The sequence below is a fragment of the Anomalospiza imberbis genome, chromosome 13, assembly GCF_031753505.1.
Source record: "Anomalospiza imberbis isolate Cuckoo-Finch-1a 21T00152 chromosome 13, ASM3175350v1, whole genome shotgun sequence".
Classification (NCBI taxonomy): domain Eukaryota; kingdom Metazoa; phylum Chordata; class Aves; order Passeriformes; family Viduidae; genus Anomalospiza; species Anomalospiza imberbis.
Window position 1 is genome coordinate 12,770,771 of NC_089693.1, and position 13,824 is coordinate 12,784,594.

The window sequence follows — 13,824 nt, forward strand, 5'->3', positions numbered from 1 at the left end:
ATAGATTTGAATAAATAAATGTCACCTCTCTGAGATTGATATGCTTTTTATAAAATACAAAGCATAGTAATTCTTTCCTAAGGCTAATGTTAAGCAGGACACTCATGTAAGTTACCCTTTGTATTATTCCACAACTGTATTTATTGACAATAGTGAGTGTTGGAGACAAAAAAAACAGTGATGTAGTGGCACTATATTGACTGGTTTTATAATCTGGAGATCAGCAGTGAGAGTGGCACAGATCTGCCTTGGTAAATCTTCCTGACAAACATTATTCCTGACTTTGCACAATGAGCACAAGTCATCCATATATCACTAATTATTCAATAAATTAAATATATTGGTGTCTTCCAAAATGTAACAAATATTAGGTAGAATTAAATATTCACTGTGGATTGTTGTAATGCTGTTCTTTGTGATTTGTGGTGAATTACATGATGGATGCAGTGGTGATGTTCAGTATGAGAAAGCTCACTAATAGAGAAGTTATCAGCAGCTTCATTTTGTCAGCTCTATTGATTTACTGTCTTATTCAGAAACAGAACTTGATAGACTAATACTAAAGCAGATATTACACAATGACAGCAGTGGGAATTTGAGTCTGGGAAAGCAGAAATCATTCTTTGTTTAGAAGCCACAGGGCTATGAGGTTAATGCCAAACTTCTCTTTAAAAGATATCAATAGGCCCAAAGAAATTTTTTTCTCTTATGAAAAGTAATCTTTCAGTTGAAAAAAATTTTAACCTTGTATTCCAAGTAATGCAAACATGTCTTGAAATGGCAACAAACCAGTCTTTCCTTTTCATTAAGTATTACTAATAGATATTTTGTATCCTGATTCAAAAAATTTTAAAAAGTAATTATTACGTTCAAGTGGCAGTCAGCATTTTGATTGGGTGAAATGACTGTCAGCAAAGAAGCTGCTTTTTTTTAGTTTTGTGACTATATTTCAAAGAATAAATATTTAAACAAAAAGTGATAAACTGACAATTGGAAAACAGAAATGAAGTGCACTTTTCAATTAAATGAGTTCATCATTAGTGCAAATTTGCCAAGCTGCAGATATTTTGACAATGATTTGAATGTTAATTCTTGCATAAGGGAGCTCAAAATATACCTGATAAGTTAAAGGATTTTCTGGGATGTTTTTGCTTTATAAATCACATTTTTAATATTTATAGTATCTGAAGAAAATCACTAATTGGTTATATCAAGCAGTCCTACTTCTAGAATACAAAGAATTTTGTCTATCTTGTGTCTGAACTCTGAGTTTACATGAAGAAGGTAGAAAGGTCAGTGCGGGGTAATTGGATCAACAGTCCCAAGATCACTTCATAGTTGCCTTTAAGGCTTTCAAAAAGTGGTGTTTAGCAAGTTTACTTTGACAAAAGAATAAAGGCAGAAGTTCAAGATTGTGTTGCACATAAATTCTGAATAAATTGGTTTTGTTTCTTCTATTTCCTATCATTTTAGATATATTTTTTCCTTTTCCATCTGGAATGGCATCCTCTGAAAGTTTCTCAGGGAGAAAATGTTTAAAATTTGATACAGTTGTGAAGAAAATAAAACAGATGTCTTTTTATCTGACCGGAGTTAGTTAATTTACTTGAAGACTTATTTTAACTTAGATCTTCCTATGGTATTGTGAGTTTAGATATTCTACGCTTTACTCCCTGCCCTTCCTGCCTTAAACCAATGTGAAAGTTGAAAAGTGCCTTCTTCAATTAATTGAAAGTATTAAGTGTTATGGACCCTGGGAGAAACCTTTGTGAGCTGCTGTATCATTGTTTGAGGATTCTGTTAGGCAAGCTCAGAAAAAGAATTATCACTGCTTTTCTCTTCAAAAAGTGAGATATAATGATTCACAATAGAGGATAAGAAATCTAAGCTTTTACTTTTGACCACTATTATTAAAAATCAACAAACAGGGATGTAATGTGCTCTCTTCCACAATTAAATTTCAGTTCTCTCCTTTGCTTCACAGTTCAAAAGGGCACCATGGTAACATTTTTTCTCTTCCTGCTGTTTCAAGTAACCATGTTTTAGCATTTTGCACGTTGATTTTAGACTGATGTTAAATTATTTATTACTGGTTTCATTGGTAACCTGTGGCTAATTCAATGTGTTATAGAATTATACAGCTCCTGGTGCACATTTGTAACTGAATTATAGAGTGTTTTGTGAGCATTTGAGGGAATGCTTTAAAAAATTCTTCAAAAGATTGAAACTCAACAGAGCTCTCATCAGAGAAAGTTTACAAGTGACAATGGATGTTTCACATAAACCAGGAAAAATAAGCCAGTTAGTATGAATCAGCTGGGCTGTTCTTCGTGGGTGCCATTCTGTGGAGGCAAATGCTTCCTTTTGGAATGTAGCGAAGATAAATAGGATTGTGAAGGCAAGAATGCATTCCATTAGAGAGAATTGGGATTGTTAGTTATGAGGATTGGCAGAGAACCTCTCACAGTGCAAGAAAGGGAATCAAGCCCTAGGGTGAGGAGAGAAAAATACTGTGATAACCAGCAGTCATTTCAGTGGGAGATCTAGGATAGGAGAGAGAGCTGAGAGCAGCCAAGAATGGAGCACTGATGAACTCCGAATCCTAGCACAAAGAATGACAGGTCGTACACTGCAAAGGTAATGAATTATATTGATGGATTCCAAGCAGTACCTGGAGGGAGAAGGCCTAGGGGAAAAAAGATCCAGGAGAGTAAATTGCCTTGCTTCCAGATACATTATAGAAGATGTAACTTCACAATTATAGCAATCACTCATTTTCTTGAACCCTTGCAGCATCTGCCTTAGAGTTCCTACTTCATCACTATGCATCTTTCTTGTGATCTACCTCTTTTTACCTGTTTTCAGATTTGCAGAGTTGAATGTTTTAATTCACTACCAAATATTTTTTTTTCCAAGTTTGGTGATGTATTTTTCTAAATCTTCCTATGCTGCTGCCACTCTTGACAAATCATGAGATGTCTCTTACTTAGCACCTGTAGTAGCACTGTTAAATATATCCTTGATTTTAAGTATATGACTGAGCATTGTATTGAATGGAGATTCTGTAACTCTTCTACTCTGTCACTTCTGTTTCAGTAAGCTTTACCCTATTATTGGGCTTTAACCCCAGCCAGCAACTAAATCCCACAGAGTTGCTCATTGTTCTCCACCAATGGGATGGGGCAGAGAATCAGAGGGTAGGAGTGAGAAAACTTGAGGCTTGAGATAAAGGCAGCCTAAAACCAGTTCTCCACATGAAAAGTGGCAACTGAGTCAGATTCTTCATTTTAAAAAAGTTTTAGCAAGGATTCTACTTTCCTAGACAAAAAAACTAAAACAGTTTCTAGAATGAACACATTCCTAGAGAATAACAATGAACAAAATAGTCATAAGGAAAGAACACAATGGGGAATTAAATTTTAGAAGTAACATATACATTGTTCTTAAGTTACCTCTTTAAATACCATACATTTCTTTAAGTGCTTGATAAATCTGAATGGGCAGAAAGCTTGTTTTTCCCTCCTGGATTTAAAAAAAAAAAAAAAAAAAGGTGTTTCTTGATTTATTCTTCTGTTATTATTGGGCTTTTGCCCCTGTATTTGGTTTTCACTATGATCCCATCTTATGATCCTGTCTGAAATCAGGGCCAAATTTTGATTAAATTGCAGCTGTCAAGAAGCAATTGTGTTTTTACATTGGTTGCCTGTTCCCTGTTAATTGATATTTTAAGAGAAAAAAAAAATCTTCAATGTGATTTTATTTCAATTAATAGAATTCAAATTGCATAATTTTATAAACTTAGCAAAAAAAAAAAAAAAAGTCCACAAAAGTTTTAATGCGGAATAAGAAGTAGCTTTAGCCATCTTCAGAATCTCCAAAGCATTTTTCACAGTCATCTGAAGTAAAACTTATACCAGCTCACAGGTGTGTCATGAAATAAAAGAGCAGTTATTTTCTCTTTCCCCTTCTTATTGCAAACCCTCCTTTTTAGAAGGAAACCTTGGTCTTGACAGTAAAGAAAAATAATCAGTGCAGAGAAAACGGCACCCTTTATGGAGAAGAGCGCCTGTCAACCCCTGTGCGCGGCGCCCGAGCGAAGCGGGAGCGGCGCCGCTCGGGCGGGTCTGGGGCCGGCAGGGGGCGCGCGGGGAGCGGCCAGCCCCGGGCGCGGCGCGGGGCTCGGCGGGCCCGGGGCGCGGCCCTGCGGCCGCTCCGCCTCCTCTGGCCAGAACGGCGTGATTCCCGAGCTGTCCCGTGAGATGGCCTTCTAATTGACGGATTGGATTCCGGAATTGACGGTTATTGCCTTTCCTTGATAAATGGGGAGAAATAACCATCCCTTAAGCAAACTGGGGAGGTGATGTGCAGGAGAAAGATAGCTTAGTTATGTGACGGCTTTTCCAACTTTCAGGCTGAAATCCGTCATGAAATACAAACTACTTCAAAGTCGTTCTATCAGTTCCCAACTGTCACCATTCAATATAAGTATTACACAGTAGAAATAGTCAAATAATATCTAAAATAGTTGTTATTTAATGCTGGATTTATTGCACAGAAGAAATCATGGAAATTACTGAATTTATTCCAGACTTCTATTTCTAAGAATTCAAAGGATCATCTCAGAAAGTCATGATCAATAATCCTGGAAATAGGCACAAAGAATAGCTGCTTCCTTCATGCAGGTTTATAGTTCATTAGGGTTTGGGGTTGGTGGTGGTAGTGTTTTCTTTGGGTGAGTTTTCATTGTTGTTTTCATGAAGCTACAGGGTTTGGCTACAGGGTTTGCCTGGAATTGTGCAACAACTCTATGCATATTGCATATGTACATGTACTTACATGTATGTCTTCTCTTCCTTCTGTGTGTGTAAGTTACTTCTTTAACGTTCTGTTTGGGACGTTACTTCTAACGTTCTGTTAGAGTAGATCAGTGTGAATCCTGAGAGTTCTTCAAGGCCAGCTTCATCAACATGTCAGGTTACTGCCAAGTAACCACTACAATGTCTAGGGCCCACACACGCAAATTGCTCCTTTGTGTTAGTTTTTCAAAAACTGGTGTGGATGTTTTCTCAATATGCACAGGAGTTTCATTCCAGTCACTGATTTACAGCTATCTGGGCTTCCAAAACTGTGAGAACTTAATCTACTCTACAGAATTAAAACATCTGCTCATAGACTTACTCTAGAAGGTGACCAACCTCTTATCTATGTGACAAGTGTGTGGACAGAGGTACAACATAACTTTGTTGTGAATTTGGGTAACTTCACTTGTAAGTAATTAGTACATATTTATACATGAAACTTCATTCTTGATTGGTCAGTATCACTACAAAGTCACCATATTTCTGGTTTGGAGAAGTTCTACACAGAATTTTGACTTCAGGGAAGACAAGCCATGATGGGTTCTGAAGGTCTTTGGATTCATGTTGGCTTTTTTATTTCGTTCTGAAATATAAATTGAATAATGCATCAGGTAGAGTAAAATGTCCTACTTATGATGGATTATCAAATAAGTTTAATAAATTCAGCTTTCAGCTGAAATATTCAGCATATTGTAACAAAATAGATGAGCATAAACAGTCAACACTCTGGAGCTTCCTTGAAGATGGCAACATTAATCCAGGCATTCTGAGTTAATGTTATTGGTAAACACTTTTTTTTATTAAATTACAAAACCTTGTATTTTTCCAAAACAGTTCCAATTTTTACTAGTTTTACTGTCTGTAGTCTTAAACCCATTTGTTTCATCTTGCTGAAACTGATACTTATTTCTAAGTCTGTGACTACTACAGGTGGGCATGCTTGTCTAGGCTGCTTGGGTTTTCCTTTTTTCATCCATACATAAGCAGACCTGTTGATTTTGAGAGGATTTATTATTGCATCTTGTGTAGTTAGGACTATAGCACTGAGTATTGATATCAGTGTAATATTTCCTATTGTGCACTTACAAGAAAGTTTTATTGTATCTTTTGTTGGCATGCAATATGGCAGTTTTAAAGAATAAGTTTGATTTAGTTTAGACAGAATACTGAGTAATGGCTGCAGGCTAATAACTACAATAAGATTTGAATAACCAAGCATTCATTCATCTGGTTCTTAACTATAAATCTAATTAATGGTCTGTTTATAGGTTGCATTTATGTCAGCAAGACATAATAAATATAATGGTCCATAATTATCTCTATAATGATATGCAAAAATCCAAAATATTAATTTACAACTGTACATAAGAGATCTGATTCTAGAACTTTTCCATTTATAAATTGTATATAAAACAGAGTCCCAGGATGATAGTACTAATCATACAAGGATTGCAGAAAGTGAAAGCTACAACCAGTAAGTTTTAACTATTACTAGAAATTGTTAAACACTCCTAAGTGCTTCCTTTTAATCAACATATGAAGAAAGTAACTGAATTACAAGATTCTCTGTTACAAATGTCAGTTCTTACAGACTATCCAAAGTTTGAGGGTTTAATTTTTATACAGAAAATATACGTACCTTAACATTCACTATGGCATTCCAGTCATACCGTCTCCCAAGATTAAAGAGGATAATCACATACCTGTGGGTTTATGCTTGTACACATGTTTTGTGAAATATTTACACTCTGGCTGTGGCTTTGTAAAATGGTTTTATACAGGCTTATTGTGGATGCATTTTGGTAGTCCTTCATGTGTCAGTTTTAAATATATTTTCAATATGTGTAAGGCTGCATATGGCCTTACACTACTAAACCTGTTAACATTTGAAAAAACACCTGATGTATTCTGTGCAGGATAATTTACTAATTGCATGCACAATAGTAATCCATTCTGCTATTTGAATTGCAGTAATTAAATGCTACTGCCTAGGTATTAATTGGGAACATAGAAGTGCTTTTCATGGAAAGTGAGCGATACATTTCTTATTACGTGGAGCACCCTTAAATCATCATGGAATGATAGGAGTTATGAAGGGTATGTAGCAGACTCGTTACAAATATTATCAGCTGTTGATGAAAGCAGTGCTGTAAGAAGTAGCTACACAATCGTTTCTGTGGGTCATGTCAGAGGGATAAATAAAAGGTTAGGGCGGAACACGGCCCTGCCAAGCAAGAGATGCTATCTCCCGCTGTTCCCCTTGCGGGCAGGGATGCGCACCTGGCAGCTCCCCCGACGCACTGCATGTGCTGTTCCTGTGAGCGAGGCTGCTCCGTGAGCCTGAGTGGCTCTGCGAGCAGAGGGGCTGCCTGCCACGCAGGAGGGCTGTGCCTATTGCAGCGGGTGCTGCAGTCGGGAGCGGTGGCAGGAGAAAACAGCAGCGGGGGAAGTTCCCGGCACACAAAGCCCCAGGATGATTACTGTTCTCTCGTGTTGATGTTGTTTTTGAGCTGGAGTAGGACACTGACTCCTGCTCTGCTATTACAGAGGAGAAACAACCCTGAGCTGCAGAATGAATTAGTAGCTAACATCACGATTACTTTAGCGGTTAGCACAAGTTGTAGGAGGGGGAAAATATGGGTGAGGAAGGAAAAATGTCCCCATTTAATGCTGCCTAGGGAATACCGTGGAATTTAGAACAGATACCGTTGCAGACTAGCAGCATGCATGACTGCACTTGACTTGAATCGCTGGGAAGCAGCCTCATGTTGTATCATTTAAGGCTGAAGGAAGAACGGCAATATAGTAATGGATTTGTGCACAGTGTTTCTGCATAAATGGAAAATAATATAAAGGTGGTGGTATGTAATTTGTATTTTATTGTTAAGAAGAATTTAATCCAGGTATGTATGCTCTTTGTATTTTTGTCTAGTCTGCATAGAGTTTTCTGTTTCCTTTGTTTCCTTTGCTTATTTTCATTCTGAATGTACCTCCTGCTGTTCTTGCTAGTGCAATGCATTGACTTGTAACTGGTTTGCTTTCTAATGCTATAATGTTGATGAAACTGTCTGGGCTTCTGGAATTAACACTTCATTAAAATCTGGGGGAGGTTATTTTGTAAGGTTGGTAACTTCACAGTATAAGTTGAGTAAGACAGTATGGTGTTGGATTTTTCAATGAGTTGGTATGTTTAAATTGATATAAAAATATAAACAAAATAATTATATGAATATACGGTGAAAATACATTATGTTTTGCTTATTTATGTCAGTACCTCCCTCCTAATTTGTGACAGGATTAGTAATAAATTGAGCTTTACAGATGCTTATGTATTTCTGGGTCTTGATTAATCTCCAAGATGAACACCCTGCAGCTTTCTTTTGAAGAGGCAGCTTGCTTAGACTACATGTTTGATTCTATTCCACAGCTAAATCTGTCTTAGAGTACCCTTTATTATATATGTTCTCCATCTCCAAGCCACAACCTAAAAAAATACCATAACTATTTCATACATTTTTGTCCATCATTTTAAAAGATAAAATTAGTATTTTTCCTTGTACAATTTCAGAGGCCAATAGTAGCTGAAACTAATTCTTACTATGAGATTGATGGTTCATTTTGCTTTAAGAGGAAGAATTATGCAAATATAAAAATATGAATGCATTCTTTAGCCCTCACCTTTCTTCAGTCACCTGCCGTCTTTTGCACTTTCTTACTAATACATTCTTTCAGCTGACATGTAATAAGTGAAATAGAGCATAAAGCTATGTGCCCTTATACTAAGGACACTGATAATTGTCTTATAATGTCTAGTAAAAATGTATTAAAACACTTAATGCTTATTTGATTTTTCATTAGTCTTGAAATATCTTAAAACATTCTGTTGCATTTGTAATTTCAATGCAGCCTAGTTAGAAGTAAGATTTTTTTTTTTTTTAAATAACATGTTGATACAAAAAGGTCTAATATTAGTTCCAGCATCATAATACTGTTGTTAACCCCTGGCTGGCAGGAACTCTTATGCCTTAAAAACATTAATTGGAGTAACATCATTTGCTTTCAGATGTGAAAATAAACCGCTTGTAAAGTTGTAGCTATTTTTCACAGAGAGGGTGACACTATACTTGTTTCCTGTTGGTGATTATATAAAATTCATGTCTTTCTTTAGCATAATACACAACTATGATCTGGTAATTGAAAATGTAAGGTTACTTGACACATACAAATGTTCTAAAAGTCAGTGCTAAATCTTATCACGTAAATCAACAAACATAGTGAGAAAAGCAGTGAGAGAATGCTGTTAAGTCTAAAAGCACTAAGTGAATGAAAAGTAGAATTTAAGGTTTAAAGCATGTTTCATTCATCACAAATTCCTTTTGTAAGGGATATAATGTTAAGAATTATGATTATTAATTAAGATTAGCTGTCATCTCAAAGGAAAAAAGTCCACGATGCAAGATAAATGACAGTTCTTTAAGGTGAATATGCACAACTTGGAGAGTTGCATAAAGGTTTTCTGTCACTATACCATTTGCTTGATCCTGCAGTGATGTCAGCACATTATCATAAAGACTATATGTTACTGTGAAAACACTTAGGAAATCTCAGGTAAAGTACTGGGTTTCCAGAGTGTTACACAGTAGGAGAATACTCAGCTCAGAATATCTCCCAATTCACTAAAGCATCAATGAGGACTGAAAATTCCAAATTTTCCTTAAACTGTAGTGTTTTGAAAATCCAGGAAGAATGCATTATAATAGCTTCTGCCTTGTGAGACCATTACACCTCTGAAGCCTAAAAATTCTTTGGCACCTAAGAAGGTTGTTACACTGGTTTTGTTTTTCTCATTTGTGTCATTCACTTAGGTTGGTAGCAGAGGTTCTTGCTTTCAGGTACAAATCAGAGTATCACGCTTGTCAGTATGTTGAAGCAATGACAGCAGAGAGGTTTTTTAATAAAGTTTTTGCAACAAATTTAGAAACATGTTTAATGTCTACCATCCTTATCAGTGAATGGGTTTCAGGTGTTAAGCATGGTTTCTCTCTGTGTCTGCCTACTCATCCTAGTGTATGTTGTTGTCAGCAGTACTTGTAGTCATTTGTGCTTGTGGTATTTTTCAAATCATGTATCACAGATGATTGCTACCATTTGTCAAATGAAAGACCACTTCATCAAAAACTTTCCTTTTCATAACTTTTTGTTCTAAAAGTTTGATGTAACTATTAGCTTACTAGGTTTTAGAAAATACGTAAAATGTGTGCAGAGGAATGGAATCCAGAGGGCTTACTTTGCCCATATAAAGTTGTTCTCTTACTTGGAAGTAGTTAAAAAATGATCCCCAAACCCTAAAGAAAGGAAAAAATCAGAGCTGTAGAGTGATGTAGTGCACATGTGGTCACTGAGTTCATGGTAAACTGTCCAACAGAACTCTAATTCAGGGCAGTGTGTTGCCCATTCCAAGGCTCAGGCCAATACAGTTGGAGGATTAAAATTCTTGCCCAAAAGAAAATGGGGTGGGTTTTTTTTGGTTTTTTAATTATCTTTTTTGATGGAATTACTATTCTGAAAAGTTGCTGAAATTTTTGCAATATTATTATTAAAAGAAACTTAGAGTGCACCAAGTATACTGCAAATACAGTCTCTGCATATATGTTGTGCTTCAGTGTAAATTAAATCACTTGGGTTCCCAGGGTATAATGTTTAAAAGACTATCTATTAAAACACAGTCAAAACTAGGGACAGAACTGAGATTAAGTCAAAATGTATGTTGATACTTTCTGGTTTTTAATAGGCACTAAATAGATTCTGATTATTATACAGTAGCTCTTTTATTTATGGTAATCTGACATAATAGCAAGCTGGTAATAGTCTAACAAAGCTAATATGTTCAGTACTGACTTAGTTACCCAAAAATCTCCATATAGCCTGCAGATAACTTTTTCCTCCCCATGTTTTCCATTCCTTTACTAGTCTGCATTTAAATAGAAATTAACTATTTGGTGAAATTCTCTCAATCTTAGCAGTTTTTGAATCCACTACAGTGTAAATTTTTTTTTAGTAAAAAAAGTCAAGGAAACCACTAGACAGATTAAGAGAAAGAAGTCAGTACATTTAGTCAAATAATATTGCAGCTGTTATCTGAATCATCTGCAGTCTCTTATTCTTGTGTGCACATTCAACTGGCCTATATTATCTATGGGCTCTCCAAATGGGCCCCATTTTACCTTTAGAATCTGTTCTGTAGCTTTTTACATCTCAGTATTAATCTACTGTATTTGGCACATCTCTTTCTCTGTTTTTAGTCTAGTCATGGCCGTGGACTTTTAAGAACAGTTGCTTCAATTACAAGTTTTCATGTTTTCATATAGAAACACTATAGATTTGTTTCTAAAGAAATAGTGTTCTAAATGCTTTCAACAATCTTATTAGTAGTTAATAAATAATTGAATTGCAATTGACTTAATTGCCTTAACAACTTTGTAGAGAAAAATGCAAGTATCACAAATACAAAGGTGTAGAGAATAGCATAACTAAAAATGTAATTTTGCAAGTTACTGTAAAATAGTGTGATTTTCTTCAATTTGTCTGTCTTCAACAGTAATTGCAAAACAATGCCCCATCTTCTACTGAACAAAAAAATTCCTCTATTTTTCTATAGTGGTCATAGTAGTAGGGAAGTAGTGAAGATGATTTTTCTCTCCAGAAAAATTACTCATCCTAGCTTGCTAGGAGTTTACATTTTCTTCTAAGCTAATCTGAAGACAGTGTGCTTCTGTACATTACAAAGCAGTTTAATTGCAACTGCTTAACTAATGAGTTAATCCACTAAAGCACAAAGATCTATACTTGATTTCTGGGTTAGATGGTCTAACTCACAATGAGCCAGTCAGGAAGCATGTGCTGTTCCATCTTTTTTTCCTTAAACTCTGTTAAGTTGTATGCTGACAGAAGAGATACATAATAGACACAAACAACCAGTCTTGCAGAATGACTGTTAAATGTTTAGATTGGAAGAATCTGTAGTGTACCCCATGAATATATGTGCAACCTCCTCAGGACAGCAGTAGGCCTTGTGGGTTAAAAAAATAAGCAGATTGTAGGCTCTTAAGACTGGGGTTTGAATCAGCAGTTTGGTGGTTAGTTTTACTTTTTACATTCTCATAAATAGAGAAGGCAACACATTCTGAAGGTGGTTAGATATGCATAAATAGCAGGATCCATAAAAAGATATTACCAGGCAAATAAGCAGATATAGTAAACTTTCCAAGTAATTTTGAAGAACAATAAGAATAGCTTCCTAGCCAAAGGGTAAGTGCTGATAGCGCTTCATGCTGGATTCACAACATCCGTGTGTGAATGTTGGAGGGGCTGAAGGGATAGGCAAAAGTCTGCTGCTGTGAAAACCTGAGCAGTCCTTGGAAAAAGGGTAGTTAACCAAAAGAGGAAGCAGGTCTCTTCATTGCTCTCATCCCTGCCTCTGCCAGGGTCTTCAGGCAGGTCATCCACATAGCATATGCAGTGTTAGGAAAAGTGTCATTTTACCTTGAGACTCACAAATTATACAGATTTTAAATGTCAGTAGTTAAGACTACAGGGAGAATTTAGGAAGAATATAAAGGACCAGATAAGTGCTCTAAATTAAGTTCTGCTGAATTAGGTCATCTTAGATGATTGTCAGTATAGTGTTCCTGTTATATTAAATTAATGAAGCCATGTGGAGTGTACACTGTAATGCTTGTCAAAAGGAAGGAAGCATAGGTTCCACCCAGCAGACCTAAGCTGAGAGTAAGTACACTTATGTCAAGATAACCTTAATCCCCAGGCAAGCAGAAGACTAGTAAAAGACCATAATTAATAAGTCTGTATATCTGAATTCTTGATTCCTTATATATATCTGAATTCTTGATCCCTTATGTTCCTGATGGTAAGAGAACCTCTCTTAGCCTCAGTTTCTGCAGATGCAGTGTAGATGGTTTACACTTTTTTTTGCTATGTTTAATTAATTAATTTCTGATGAGTATTTTGCATATCACAAAAATATGTTTCTGTCTGTAGCCTCTAGTGACTATTTTGGCAATAATACAGACTGGTATTGCTGCAGATGAAGAATTCTTGGTTGTGTTTTGTTTCCCCCTACCATCTTGGTGTTGTGAACATGAACTGTCTTAGGGTATTTTGTAGAGAGAAACTGCACTTCAGTCTCACCTTCTTGCCTGCCTCCTTTCAATACACACAGACCCCTTGTAGTTGATTAATAGTGTGAAGGTTAAGCAAGGCTATGGTTCTGCCTGGCTCTTGCTTTATAAGAGGACAGTCTGCATCCAAAAAGCTACCTCTGGAGAGAGCTGCTGTTCTCATTTACTAGGGTCTAAACAGAAGCTGAGCAGTGATCTAGCTATTCTATTTAAATACTAAAATTATATTTTTGAGATGATTCATTTGTCTTTTTTTGTAAAAAAAAGGGCTGGATTTGTTAAAATATTTTTTTGAACTAGGGGTCTGATGTTCAGATATGTAACTAAAATACTCTCTTTGCATTATTTAAAAAGCTATCATTTTTAACTCTGCCCACTCTTCCCCCCTTCTACCTGACACATTAGTTTTAGACTTGGAATAAGAACCTTTATAAATGATGCTTCCAACTGACGTTTTTGTTTTGACAATGCTTTGTTATCAACAAATCCAGTTGAATATGCTTGAAACCGGTCTACATTATCTGTCCCACCATCAAGTTGATTGGCAAGGCTATTTTCGGACTTGCTATGGGTCAGAATTTGATGGATGTGTCAGTTTGTCCTTTCTTTATAGAAGGACCCCATTAAGAATTTATTTTAGTTCTAGTCTCGCAATCCATAACACTTTCCACTTTCTTGTTCTATTGCCATCTAGCATAAAGTCCATACCTCACTGCTGAAACATTTCAACATGAATCCTTATGCTTAGAAAACGTTGGATTTCATCATAA

General features: G+C 36.0%; 1 protein-coding gene across 4 annotated transcripts in view; it reads left to right on the plus strand.

The window, feature by feature from the left end:
• Nucleotides 1-7,197: 7,197 nt before the first annotated feature.
• UNC13C (unc-13 homolog C) overlaps nucleotides 7,198-13,824 on the plus strand; it is a 137,929-nt gene continuing 131,302 nt past the window's right edge. For 2 of the 4 annotated variants that reach the window (XM_068204005.1, XM_068204003.1), the window contains exon 1: nucleotides 7,199-7,762. The gene's annotated coding sequence lies outside the window, so the exon portion shown is untranslated. Of the gene's footprint in view, nucleotides 7,763-13,824 lie in introns of all 4 variants that reach the window. The other 2 variants (XM_068204004.1, XM_068204006.1) reach the window with 2 other exon arrangements.